Genomic DNA, 13761 nt, shown 5'->3' on the forward strand with positions numbered 1-13761 from the left:
GACGAGGCTCAAGTGGAAGCTTGATTTGGTCTACTTGGACATATTGCTAATCTTGGGGCAAGATAGGTGCACGGTTTGCGCCGAACGTACCATAGGCTCAGAAATCATTTTGGACGAACCCGATGGTACTCCTATGTGACGAGGCTCAAGTGGAAGCTCATTTTGGTCCGTTTGGAGATAGTGCTAATCTTGACGCAAGATAGATGCACAGTTTGCATCAAACGTACCAAAGGGTCACAAATCATTTTGGACGCACCCAATGGAACTCCAAGGTGACGTGGGCCATGTGGAATCTCACTTCAGTCCGTTTGGTGGTAGTGTTAGTGTCGGAGCATGATAGGTGCACGGTTTGCGCCAAACGTACCATAGGCTCAGTAACAATTTGGACGCACCCGATGGTACTCCCAGGTGATGAGGCTCAAGTGGAAGCTCGATTCGATCCATTTGGAGATATTGCTAATCCTGACACAAGATTGGTGCATGGTTTGCGCAGAACATACCATAGGCTCGGATGTCATTTTGGACGCACCAGATGGAACTCCTAGGTGACATGGGCCATGTGGAATCTCGTTTCAGGTCGTTTGGAGATGGTGTTAGTGTCGGTGCAAGATAGGTGCACCGTATGCACCAAACATACCATAAGCTCAGAATTCATTTTGGACGCACACGATAGCACTCATAGGCGACGAAGCTCAAGTGGAAGCTAGATTCAGTCTGCTTGGAGATAGTGCTAATCTTGGAGAAAGATAGATGCACGGTTTACGCTCAACGTACCATAGGCTTGGAAATTGTTTTGGACGCAGCCAATGGAACTCCTAGGCGTCCTAGGTAATCTAGAATCTCGTTACGGTCCATTTGGATACAGTGTTAGTGTCGGTGCAAGATAGGTGCACGGTTTGCGCCAAACGTACCATAGGCTTAGTGATGACGACATCAACACCAACGATACATCCACGCCAACACGAGTACCAGTTTCTGGTCCTATTACTCGCGCCTGTGCTCGTCACATTAATCATCAAGTAAGTTCACTCTTGAGTTCCTGTCCATCATATTTAGACCATGGAGACGCGTGCACTCTTGTTTTGGTTAGGAACCAGAGAGAGGACCGAAAGGGACAACGATTCGTGGAGGCTGAATTCGGACTCCAGGACAGCTCCAACTTGTGATGGTCACCACGGTCGCATACGGACTCGGATTGGGGCGTTCAAGTACTTCATGGAATCCTTATGAAGTCTATTTTCATATGGATCTGGAATCAAGTCCATATCTGTTTTGAGGCGGCCGCAATGACTGAATTACTACTGAGAGCTTGTCTGTCCAAAGGTGCTGCGTCACCTTAGTTTGGTCCAATGGGCCGTGTATCAAGTTGGGTCCATTAGGGACGCGTCCTAGGGTTGGAGAACGACCCCAACACCCCCCCTGGTCGTCCTTCCACCTTCATATACTCCTTAGGCACCACCAAGAATAGTGGGGTTTTGTTTAGATCAAGTTTAGCTCTCGCTACTTGCTTGTAAGCGCGCGTGCTGGATCAGACGCTTGTCTTCTTGTCTTCGGAACCCCACCTTAATTGAGATTGAGTTTGAAACTTTCATCTACATCTAGTAATTCAGTACTTGCTATACTTGTTCTTGCTAGTTCTTCGATTGCTTGCAGGACGAGTGCCCTAGTGGTTGGGTGACGCGCTCCACAAGATTGCGGCAGCCATTGGAGGTGGTGTATCGGTTGCTAAGGCGTAGCTTGGAAGGCTGTAGTCGGGCCATGAACGTCGTCTCCCCCCATCAATCGACTTATCCCACACCTCTCATTGAAAGATCAGAAACAAACCCTAGCGGGTTCATATCAGTTGGTAATCAGAGTAAGGTTTATCGGTGAGAGTCTTCCAATCCTTTCGTTGTTCTAATTTTTCCTATAGTCCAGAAAAGCAAAAAAAATATAGTAGATTAGTTTTACCCGTGATCCTATAAACCCTTTGAGCCTTTGCTGACACTGCTTAGTTAGGGCTTGTTGAGTTGTCGGCTACATCGGTTGTGTCGAGTTGCTGGTCTTAGTTTTTGTCCTTTAGAGTTTCGAGTTCTTGTCACGTTCTAGTCACAGCCGTGTACTAACATATAAACCTTCTGTTGGCTAAATCCGAATACATCCTTGTGTTCAAGACCGAGTAGGAATCTGAGTTTGAGGACCGAATCCCACGTGGTGTTGAGTTCGAGTTGGAATCGGTTTTTAGTCCGAATTGACAGCGGCCTGGTTGCTGTTGTGAGACCAAATCTGAGTACATCTTTGTGCAGCAGTAGTTCTACTTATACTCTAACTCTCCACGACCGAAATACCCCTGTCCTTCAAAAAAAAAGTTTGTGTGGTGTGTGACTCCTGTGAAGTCTTTTTGTTTATATAATCAGTTTTGAGGATCCCCAAAAAAAAGAAAAAAAGAAAAAAAAAGAAAAAAAAGAAGAAGAAGAAGAAAAAAAAACAGAAAAAGGGGGGCTGTTTGTTGTGCTTCTCCATTGTTTCCGGTGGTGTGTTGTGACCTCCTTTGTGCCTAGGCTCGCGTCTCTAGCACGGTCTAGGCTAGGACCAGCATAGTACCACCGTTGAACGATTATTCAGCTTGCTTCTGTGACTAACGTGGTGCTAGTACTTCCTTGCTTCAGCCCACCTATAGCTCCACATATTTCGACTACAGCTTGATAGGTGTTGTTGTTGCAGCACCGATACACTTCATTCCACGGTTGCAGACTTGTTGGTTGTTGTTCCCTCCTGTTGAGCAAGGTAAGAATTGGTAAGAGCTTTTGTAACAGGTTGAGAGTGAGCACCTTGTAGTAGCTACATCCTAATAGCTATAGGGCTTTTATTTCTTCACCTGTTTTTCTTGTTGCCCTTGTCTTTTAAACCATGTCAGGATCAAAGGATGTTAAAAAGAGGCCACAATCTCCTCACACCAAGGGCATCATTCAACATTTTACAAGGCAAGTGCAGCAGCATACAGAAGGACTTGATCAAGATTTACAGGTGACCAATGACAAGATTGGGCAACTGGAGGCCACCCAACTTGCCTCCACCACCAAGCTTACATGATTGGAGGCATCTGTTGCCCGTATGGATGGAAGCCTTGCTGCTCTTCTGAAGCGTTTTGATGACTTCCACATGAAAGACAAAGAGCAGCATAATGAAGACAACAAGGACGAAGAGCGATTCGAAGATAATTATGATGATGATTATACTGCTGATACTGAACATGATGCTCATGACACTCGTGACTGGCGTCGCCTACGCCATAATTGTAGAGGTATGGGTGGTCACCGCCGACCTGAGGTACCCAATAATAATGATGCTTTTAGTAAGATAAAATTTAAGATACATCCTTTTGATGGTAAATATGATCCTGATGCATACATTACTTGGGAAATTGCTGTTGATCAAAAGTTTGCATGTCATGAATTTCCTGAGAATACACGTGTTAGGGCTGCTACTAGTGAGTTTACTGATTTTGCTACTGTTTGGTGGATAGAGTATGGCAAGAAAAATCCTAATAACATACCACGAACTTGGAATGCTTTGAAACGAATCATGAGGGCTAGATTTGTTCCTTCTTACTATGCACGTGATTTGTTAAATAAATTGCAACAACTGAGATAGGGTGCTAAAAGTGTAGAAGAATATTATCAAGAATTGCAAATGGGTATGTTGCGTTGTAATTTAGATGAGGAACCTGCTATGGCAAGATTTTTGGGTGGGTTAAATCGTGAAATCCGGGACATCCTTGATTATAAAGAATACACTAACGTAACCCATTTGTTTCGTCTTGCTTGTAAAGCTGAAAGGGAAGTGCAGGGGCGGCGTGCTAGTGCCAAGAATAATATTTCTGCAGGGAAAACTAATTCATGGCAGCCCCGCATGACTACTACTCCAACCACATGTGCTCCTATGCCAACATCCAGCGACAAACCTCGTGCTACTTCCGCAAATTCAGTGGCGAAGACGACCCAGAAGCCTGCTATGAGTGCTTCATCCATGGCATCTACAGGTAGAACAAGAGACGTTCAGTGTCACCGGTGCAAGGGATATGGACATGTGATGCGTGACTGTCCAAGCAAGCGTGTTATGGTCATCAAAGATGATGGTGAGTATTCCTCTGCTAGTGATTTTGATGAAGATACACTTGCTTTGCTTGCTGCTGACCATGTAGGAAGTGAGGAACAACCAGAAGAGCAGATTGGAGAAGAGGATGCAGATCATTATGAGAGCCTCATTGTGCAGCGTGTGCTTAGCGCACAAATGGAGAAGGTGGAGCAAAATCAGCGGCATACACTGTTCCAAACAAAGTGTGTCATTAAAGAGCATTCGTGCCGTTTGATAATTGATGGAGGTAGCTGCAACAACTTGGCTAGCAGCGATATGGTAGAGAAGCTTGCACTTACAACCAAACCGCACCCACATCCATATCACATTCGATGGCTCAACAATAGTGGTAAGGTTAAGGTAACGAGATTGGTACGAATTCATTTTGCTATTGGATCATATCATGATGTTGTTGACTGTGATGTTGTGCCTATGGAAGCTTGTCATATTCTGCTAGGTAGACCATGGCAATTTGATACAGATTGTATGCATCATGGTAGATCAAATATGTATTCTCTCATACACCATGATAAGAAAATTGTTTTGCTCCCTATGTGTCCTGAAGCCATTGTGCGTGATGATGTTGCTAAAGCTAAGAAAACTAAATCTGAGATCGATAAAAATGTCAAATCTGTTAGTAGTAACAAAGATGCGATAAGATTGAAAGGACATTGCTTGCTTGCTACTAAATCTGATATTAATGAATTGGTTGCTTCCACTTCTGTTGCCTATGCTTTGGTATGCAAGGGTGCTTTGATTTCAGTTCACGATATGCAGCATTCTTTGCCCCCTGCTGTTGCTAACATTTTGCAGGAGTTTTCGGATGTTTTTCCAAGTGAGATACCAGCAGGGCTGCCACCAATACGAGGGATTGAGCACCAAATTGATCTTATTCCTGGTGCATCTTTGCCAAACCGTGCGCCATACAGGACTAATCTGGAAGAAACGAAGGAAATTCAACAACAAGTGCAAGAACTACTCAACAAAGGTTATGTGCGTGAGTTCCTTAGTCCTTGTGCTGTTCCTGTCATTTTAGTGCCTAAGAAAGATGGAACATGGCGTATGTGTGTTGATTGTAGAGCTATTAATAATATCACCATTCGATATCGACACCCTATTCCACAATTGGATGATATGCTTGATGAACTGAGTGGTGCTAATGTGTTTTCCAAAGTTGATTTGCGAAGTGGGTACCACCAGATTCGTATGAAATTGGGAGATGAATGGAAAACTGCTTTCAAAACTAAATTTGGTTTATATGAGTGGTTAGTCATGCCTTTTGGGTTAACTAATGCACCTAGTACCTTCATGAGGTTAATGAACGAGGTTTTGCGTGCTTTCATTGGAAAATTTGTTGTAGTCTACTTTGATGATATATTGATTTATAGCAAATCTATGGATGAACATCTTGCACACTTACGTGCTGTTTTTAATGCTTTACGAGATGCACGTTTATTTGGTAACCTTGAGAAGTGCACCTTTTGCACCGATCGAGTGTCTTTTCTTGGCTATGTTGTGACTCCACAGGGAATTGAGGTTGATCAAGCCAAGGTAGAAGCTATACAGGGATGGCCTGTACCAAAGACTATCACACAAGTGCGGAGTTTCCTAGGACTTGCTGGTTTCTATCGCCGATTTGTGAAGGACTTCAGTACCATTGCTGCACCTTTGAATGAGCTTACAAAGAAGGGAGTGCCTTTTAGTTGGGGCAAAGTACAAGAGAACTCCTTCAATATGCTAAAAGATAAGTTGACACATGCACCTCTCCTCCAACTTCCTGATTTTAATAAGACTTTTGAGCTTGAATGTGATGCTAGCGGAATTGGACTAGGTGGTGTTTTGTTACAAGAAGGCAAACCTGTTGCGTATTTTAGTGAAAAATTGAGCGGGCCTGTTCTAAATTATTCTACATATGATAAGGAATTGTATGCTCTTGTTCGCACATTAGAAACATGGCAGCATTACTTGTGGCCCAAAGAGTTTGTTATTCATTCTGATCATGAGTCTTTGAAGCATATTCGTATTCAAGGGAAATTGAACCGTAGACATGCTAAGTGGGTTGAATTTATTGAATCTTTTCCTTATGTTATTAAGCACAAGAAAGGGAAAGAGAATATTATTGCTGATGCTTTGCCTAGGAGATATACCTTGCTGAATCAACTTGATTACAAAATCTTTGGATTAGAAACAATTAAGGACCAATACGTTAATGATGCTGATTTTAAAGATGTGTTGCTGCATTGTAAAGATGGGAAAGGTTGGAACAAATTCATCTTTAGTGATGGGTTTGTGTTTAGAGCGAACAAGCTATGCATTCTAGCTAGCTCTGTTCGTTTGTTGTTGCTGCAGGAAGCGCATGGAGGTGGCTTGATGGAGCATTTTGGAGCTAAGAAAACGGAGGACATACTTGCTGGTCATTTCTTTTGGCCAAAGATGAGAAGAGATGTGGAGAGGTTTGTTGCTCGTTGCACGACATGTCAAAAGGCTAAGTCACGGTTAAATCCACACGGTTTGTATTTGCCTCTACCTGTTCCTAGTGCCCCTTGGGAAGATATTTCTATGGATTTTGTGTTGAGTTTGCCAAGGCCTAGGAAGGGACATGATAGTGTGTTTGTGGTTGTTGATAGATTTTCTAAGATGGCACATTTCATACCCTGTCATAAAACGGATGATGCTACTCATATTGCTGATTTGTTCTTTCGAGAAATTGTTCGTTTGCATGGTGTGCCCAACACAATTGTTTCTGATCGTGATGCTAAATTTCTTAGTCATTTTTGGAAGACTTTATGGGGAAAACTGGGGACTAAGCTTTTGTTTTCTACTACATGTCATCCCCAAACCGATGGTCAAACTGAAGTTGTCAATAGAACTTTGTCTACTATGTTAAGGGCTGTTTTAAAGGAGAACATTAAGATGTGGGGAGAATTTTTGCCTCATATTGAATTTGCTTATAATCGTTCGCTGCATTCTACTACAAAGATGTGCCCATTTCAGATTGTCTATGGTTTCTTGCCTCGTGCTCCTATTGATTTGATGCCTTTGCCATCTTCTAAAAAACTAAATTTTGATGCTACTAAGCGTGCTGAATTGATGTTAAAACTGCATGAAACAACTAAAGAAAACATAGAGCGTATGAATTCTAAATATAAGATTGCTGGTGATAAAGGTAGAAAGGAACTAATATTTGAACCTAGAGATTTAGTTTGGTTGCACTTGAGAAAGGATAGGTTTCCTGATTTCAGAAAGTCTAAATTGATGCCTAAGGCTGATGGACCATTTAAAGTGTTAGAGAAAATTAATGATAATGCATATAAACTCGATCTGCCTGTAGAATTTGGGGTTAGTCCCACATTTAACATTACAGATTTGAAGCCATATTTGGGAGAAGAAGACGAGTTTGAGTCAAGGACGCCTCAAATGAAAGAAGGGGAGGATGATGAGGACATCAACACCAACGATACATCCACGCCAACACGAGTACCAGTTTCTAGTCCTATTACTCGCGCCCATGCTCATCACATTAATCATCAAGTAAGTTCACTCTTTTGTTCCTGTCCATCATATTTAGACCATGGAGATGCGTGCACTCTTGTTTTGGTTAGGAACCAGGGAGAGGACCAAAAGGAACAAGGATTCGCGGAGGCTGAATTCGGACTCCAGGACTGCTCCAACTTGTGATGGTCACCACGGTCGCATACGGACTCGGATTGGGGCGTTCAAGTACTTCATGGAATCCTTATGAAGTCTATTTTCATATGGATCTGGAATCAAGTCCATATCTGTTTTGAGGCGGCCGCAATGACTGAATTACTACTGAGAGCTTGTCTGTCCAAAGGTGCTGCGTCACCTTAGTTTGGTCCAATGGGCCATGTATCAAGTTGGGTCCATTAGAGACGCGTCCTAGGGTTGGAGAATGACCCCAACACCCCCCTGGTCGTCCTTCCACCTTCATATACTCCTTAGCCGCCACTAAGAATAGTGGGGTTTTGTTTAGATCAAGTTTAGCTCTCGCTACTTGCTTGTAAGTGCGCGTGCTGGATCAGCCGCCCGTCTTCTTGTCTTCGGAACCCCGCCTTAATTGAGATTGAGTTTGAAACTTTCATCTACATCTAGTAATTCAGTACTTGCTATACTTGTTCTTGCTAGTTCTTTGATTGCTTGCAGGACGAGTGCCCTAGTGGTCGGGTGATGCGCTCCACAAGATCGCGGCAGCCATTGGAGGTGGTGTATCGGTTGCTAAGGCGTAGCTTGGAAGGCTGTAGTCGGGCCGTGAACATCGTCTCCACCCATCAATCGAGTTATCCCACACCTCTCATCGAAAGATCGGAAACAAACCCTAGCGGGTTCATATCACTCAGAAACATTTTGGACGCACCTAATGGTACTCCTAGGTGATGAGGCTCAAGTGGAAGGACTATTCCGTCTATTTGGAGATATTGCTAATCCTGACACAAGCTAGGTGCACGGTTTGCGCAAAACGTACCATAGGCTCGGATGTTGTTTTGGACGCACCCGATGGAACTCCTAGGTGATGTGGGCCATGTGGAATCTTATTTCAGTCCGTTTGGAGGCTGTGTTTGTGTCGGTGCATGATAGGAGCACAGGTTGCGCCAAATGTATATAGGCTCAGAAATCATTTTGGACGCACCCGATGGTACTATAGGTGACATGGCTCAAGTGGAAGCTCGATTTGGTCCATTTGGAGATATTGCTAATCCAAACGCAAGACAGGTGCACGGTTTACGTAGAACATACCATAGGCTTGGAAACTATTTTGGACACACCCAATGGAACTCCCAGGTGACCTGGGTCATGTGGAATCTCGTTTTGGTCCATTTTGAGACAGTGTTAGTGTCGGTGCAAGATAGGTGTACGGTTTGCGCCAAACGTACCATAGGCTCAGAAATCGTTTTGGACGCACCCGATGGTACTCCTATGTGACGGCGCTCAAGTGGAAGCTCGATTTGGTCCGTTTGGAGATAGTGCTAATCTTGACGCAAGACAGGTGCACGGTTTGCATCGAACGTACCATAGGGTCGCAAATCGTTTTGGATACACCGGATGGAACTCCTAGGTGACGTGGACCATGTGGAATCTCGTTTCAGTCCATTTGGAGGTAGTGTTAGTGTCGGAGCAAGATAGTTGCACGGTTTGCGTCAAACGTACCATAGGCTCAAAAACGTTTTGGACACACCTGATGGTAGTCCTTGGTGACAAGGCTCAAGTGGAAGCTCGATTTGGTCCGTTTAGAGATACTGCTAATCCTGACGCAAGATAGGTGTACGGTTTGCGCAGAACGTACAATTGTCTCGGATGTCATTTTGGACACACGCGATGGAACTCCTAGGTGACGTGGGCCATGTGGAATCTCATTTTAGTCTGTTTGGAGACGGTGTTAGTGTTGGTGCAAGATAGGTGCATGGTTTGCGCCAAATGTACCACAAGCTCAGAATTCATTTTGGACGCACCTGATGGTACTCCTAGGTGACGAGGCTCAAGTGGAAGCTTGATTCGGTCTGCTTGGAGATAGTGCTAATCTTGGGGCAAGATAGATGCACGGTTTGACCTGAACGTACCATAGGCTTGGAAATCGTTTTGGACACACCCAATGGAACTCCTAGGTAACATGGGTCATGTGGAGTCTCGTTTCGGTCCGATTGCAGACGGTGTTGGTGTCGGTGCAAGATAGGTGCACTATTGGCACCAAACGTACCATAGGCTCAGAAATCATTTTGGACGCACCCAATGGTACTCCTAGGTGACGGGGCTCAACTGGAAGCTCGATTTGGTCCATTTGGGGATAGTGCTAATCTTGACGCAAGATAGGTGCAAGGTTTGCGTCAAATGTACCATAGGCTCAGTGACGTTTTGGAGGCACCCGATTGTACTCCCAGGTGACGAGGCTCAAGTGGAAGCTCGATTCGGTCTGTTTGGAGACATTGCTAATCCTGACGCAAGATTGGTGCATGGTTTGCGAAGAACGTACCATAGGCTCAGATGTCGTTTTGGACGCACCAGATGGAACTCCTAGGTGACGTGGGCCATGTGGAATCTCGTTTCAGGTCGTTTGGAGATGGTGTTAGTGTTGGTGCAAGATAGGTGCATGGTATGCGCCAAACGTACCATAAGCTCAGAATTCATTTTGGACGCACACGATAGTACTCATAGGTGACAAAGCTCAAGTGGAAGCTTGATTTGGTCTGCTTGGAGATTGTGCTAATCTTGGAGAAAGATAGATGCACGGTTTACGTTCAACGTACCATAGGCTTGGGAATTGTTTTGGACGCACCTAATGGAACTCCTAGGCAACCTAGGTAATCTAGAATCTTGTTTTTGTCCTATTTGGAGACAGTGTTAGTGTCGGTGCAAGATAGGTGCACGGTTTGTGCCAAACGTACCTTAGGCCCATAAATCATTTTGGACACACCCGATAGTACTCCTAGGTGACAAGGCTCAACTGGATGCTCGTTTTAGTCCGTTTGGAGATAGTGCTAATCTTGACGCAAGATAAGTGCACGGTTTGCGCCGAACATACCACAGACTCTGAAATCATTTTGGACGCACTCGATGGAACACCTAGGTGACGTGGGTCATGTGGAGTGTCATTTCGATCCGATTGGACGCAGGGTTAGTGTCGGTGCAAGATAGGTGCTCGGTTTGCGCCAAACGTACCATAGGCTTAGAAATCATTTTGGATGCACCCAATGGTACTCCTAGGTGACGGGGCTCAAGTGGCAGCTCGATTTGGTCCATTTGGAGATAGTGCTAATCTTGACGCAAAATTGGTGCACGGTTTGCGTCGAATGTATCATAGGGTCGCAAATAATTTTGGACGCACCGGATGGATCTCCTAGGTGACGTGGGTCATGTGGAATCTCGTTTTAGTCTGGTTTAGAGGCAGTGTTAGTGTCAGTGCAAGATAGGTGCACGTTTTGGACGCACCCAATGGTACTCCTATGTGACGAGGCTCAAGTGGACGCTCAATTTGGTCCGTTTGGAGATTGTGCTAATCTTGGGGCAAGATAGGTGCACGGATTGCGCCAAACGTACCATAGGCTCAGAAATCGTTTTGGATGAACCCGATGGTACTCCTATGTGACGGGGCTCAAGTGGAAGCTCGTTTTGGTCCGTTTGGAGATAGTGCTAATCTTGACGCAAGATAGGTGCACGGTTTGCATCGAACGTACCAAAGGGTCACAAATCATTTTGGACGCACCTGGTGGAACTCCTAGGTGACGTGGGGCATGTGGAATCTCATTTCAGTCCGTTTGGAGGTAGTGTTAGTGTCGGAGCATGATAGGTGCACGGTTTGCGCCAAACGTACCATAGGCTAAAAAATGTTTTGAACGCACCCGATGGTACTCCTTGGTGATGAGGCTCAAGTGGAAGCTCGATTCTATCTGTTTGGAGATATTGCTAATCCTAACGAAAGATAGGTGCTCGGTTTGTGTAGAACGTACAATAGGCCCATATGTCGTTTTGGACACACCCGATGGAACTCCTAGGTAACATGGGCCATGTGGAATCTCATTTCAGTCCGTTTGGAGACGGTGTTAGTGTCGGTGCAAGATAGGTGCACGGTTTGCGCCAAACGTACCATAAGCTCAGAATTCATTTTGGATGCACCCGATGGTACTCCTAGGTGACGAGGCTCAATTGGAAGGTTGATTTGGTCTGCTTGGAGATAGTGCTAATCTTGGGGCAAGATAGATGCATGGTTTGTGCTGAACTTACCATAGGCTTGGAAATCATTTTGGACGCACCCAATGGAACTCCTAGGTGACGTGGGTCATGTGGAATCTTGTTTCAATCCGGTTGGAGACAGTGTTAGTGTCAGTGCAAGATAGGTGCACTATTGGCACCAAACGTACCATAGGCTCAGAAATCGTTTTGGACGGACCCGATGGTACTCCTAGGTGACAAGGCTCAAGTGGAAGCTTGATTTGGTCCATTTGGAGATAGTGCTAATCTTGACGCAAGATCGGTGCACGGTTTGCGTCGAACGTACCAAAGGGTCGCAAATCATTTTGGACGCACCGGATGGATCTCCTAGGTGACGTGGATCATGTGGAATCTCATTTCAGTCCGGTTGGAGGCAGTGTTAGCGTCGGTGCACGATAGGTGGATGGTTTGCACCAAAAGTACCATAGGCTCAGAAACATTTTGGACGCACCCGATGGTACTCCTAGGTGATGAGGGTGAAGTGCAAGTTTGGTTTGGTCCGTTTGTAGATATTGCTAATCCTGACGCAAGATAGGTGCATGGTTTGCGCAGATCGTACCATAGGCTCAGCTGTTGTTTTGGACGCACCCGATGGAACTCCTAGGTGACGTGGGCCTTGTGGAATCTCGTTTCAGTCCGTTTGGAGACGTTGTTAGTGTCGGTGGAAGATACCACGGTTTGCGCCAAACGTACCATAAGCTCAGAATTCATTTTAGACGCACCCGATGGTACTCCTAGGTGACGAGGCTCAAGTGGAAGCTTGATTTGGTCTGCTTGGACATATTGCTAATCTTGGGGCAAGATAGGTGCACGGTTTGCGCCAAACGTACCATAGGCTCAGAAATCATTTTGGACGAACCTGATGGTACTCCTATGTGACGAGGCTCAAGTGGAAGCTCGTTTTGGTCCGTTTGGAGATAGTGCTAATCTTGACGCAAGATAGATGCACGGTTTGCATCGAACGTACCAAAGGGTCACAAATCATTTTGGACGCACCCGATGGAACTCCAAGGTGACGTGGGCCATGTGGAATCTCATTTTAGTCCGTTTGGTGGCAGTGTTAGTGTCGGAGCATGATAGGTGCACGGTTTGCTCCAGACGTACCATAGGCTCAGTAACAATTTGGATGCACCGATGGTACTCCTAGGTGATGAGGCTCAAGTGGAAGCTCGATTCGATCCATTTGGAGATATTGCTAATCCTGACGCAAGATTGGTGCATGGTTTGCGCAGAACGTACCATAGGCTCGGATGTCATTTTGGACGCACCAGATGGAACTCCTAGGTGACATGGGCCGTGTGGAATCTCGTTTCAGGTTGTTTGGAGATGGTGTTAGTGTCGGTGCAAGATAGGTGCATTGTATGCACCAAACATACCATAAGCTCAGAATTCATTTTGGACGCACCCGATAGTACTCATAGGTGACGAAGCTCAAGTGGAAGCTAGATTCAGTCTGCTTGGAGATAGTGCTAATCTTCGAGAAAGATAGATGCACGGTTTACGCTCAACGTACCATAGGCTTGGAAATCGTTTTGGACACAGCCAATGGAACTCCTAGGCGTCCTAGGTAATCTAGAATCTCGTTACGGTCCATTTGGATATAGTGTTAGTGTCGGTGCAAGATAGGTGCACGGTTTGCGCCAAACGTACCATAGGCTCGGAAACATTTTGAACACACCTAATGGTACTCCAAGGTGATGAGGCTCAAGTGGAAGGACAATTCTGTCCATTTGGAGATATTGCTAATCCTGACACAAGCTAGGTGCACGGTTTGCGCAGGACGTACCATAGGCTCGGATGTTGTTTTGGACGCACCCGATGGAACTCCTAGGTGACGTGGGCCATGTGGAATCTTGTTTCAGTCCGTTTGGAGGCTGTGTTTGTGTCGGTGCATGATAGGAGCATAGGTTGCGCCAAATGTAT

General features: G+C 45.3%; 1 pseudogene; it reads left to right on the forward strand.

Annotated features, from left to right (window-relative positions):
* Window positions 1–3285: 3285 nt before the first annotated feature.
* LOC136490149 (uncharacterized) lies at window positions 3286–4572 on the forward strand (annotated as a pseudogene).
* Window positions 4573–13761: the final 9189 nt, after the last annotated feature.

The sequence above is a fragment of the Miscanthus floridulus genome, chromosome 1 (assembly GCF_019320115.1).
Source record: "Miscanthus floridulus cultivar M001 chromosome 1, ASM1932011v1, whole genome shotgun sequence".
In the NCBI taxonomy this organism is placed as follows: Eukaryota; Viridiplantae; Streptophyta; class Magnoliopsida; order Poales; family Poaceae; genus Miscanthus; species Miscanthus floridulus.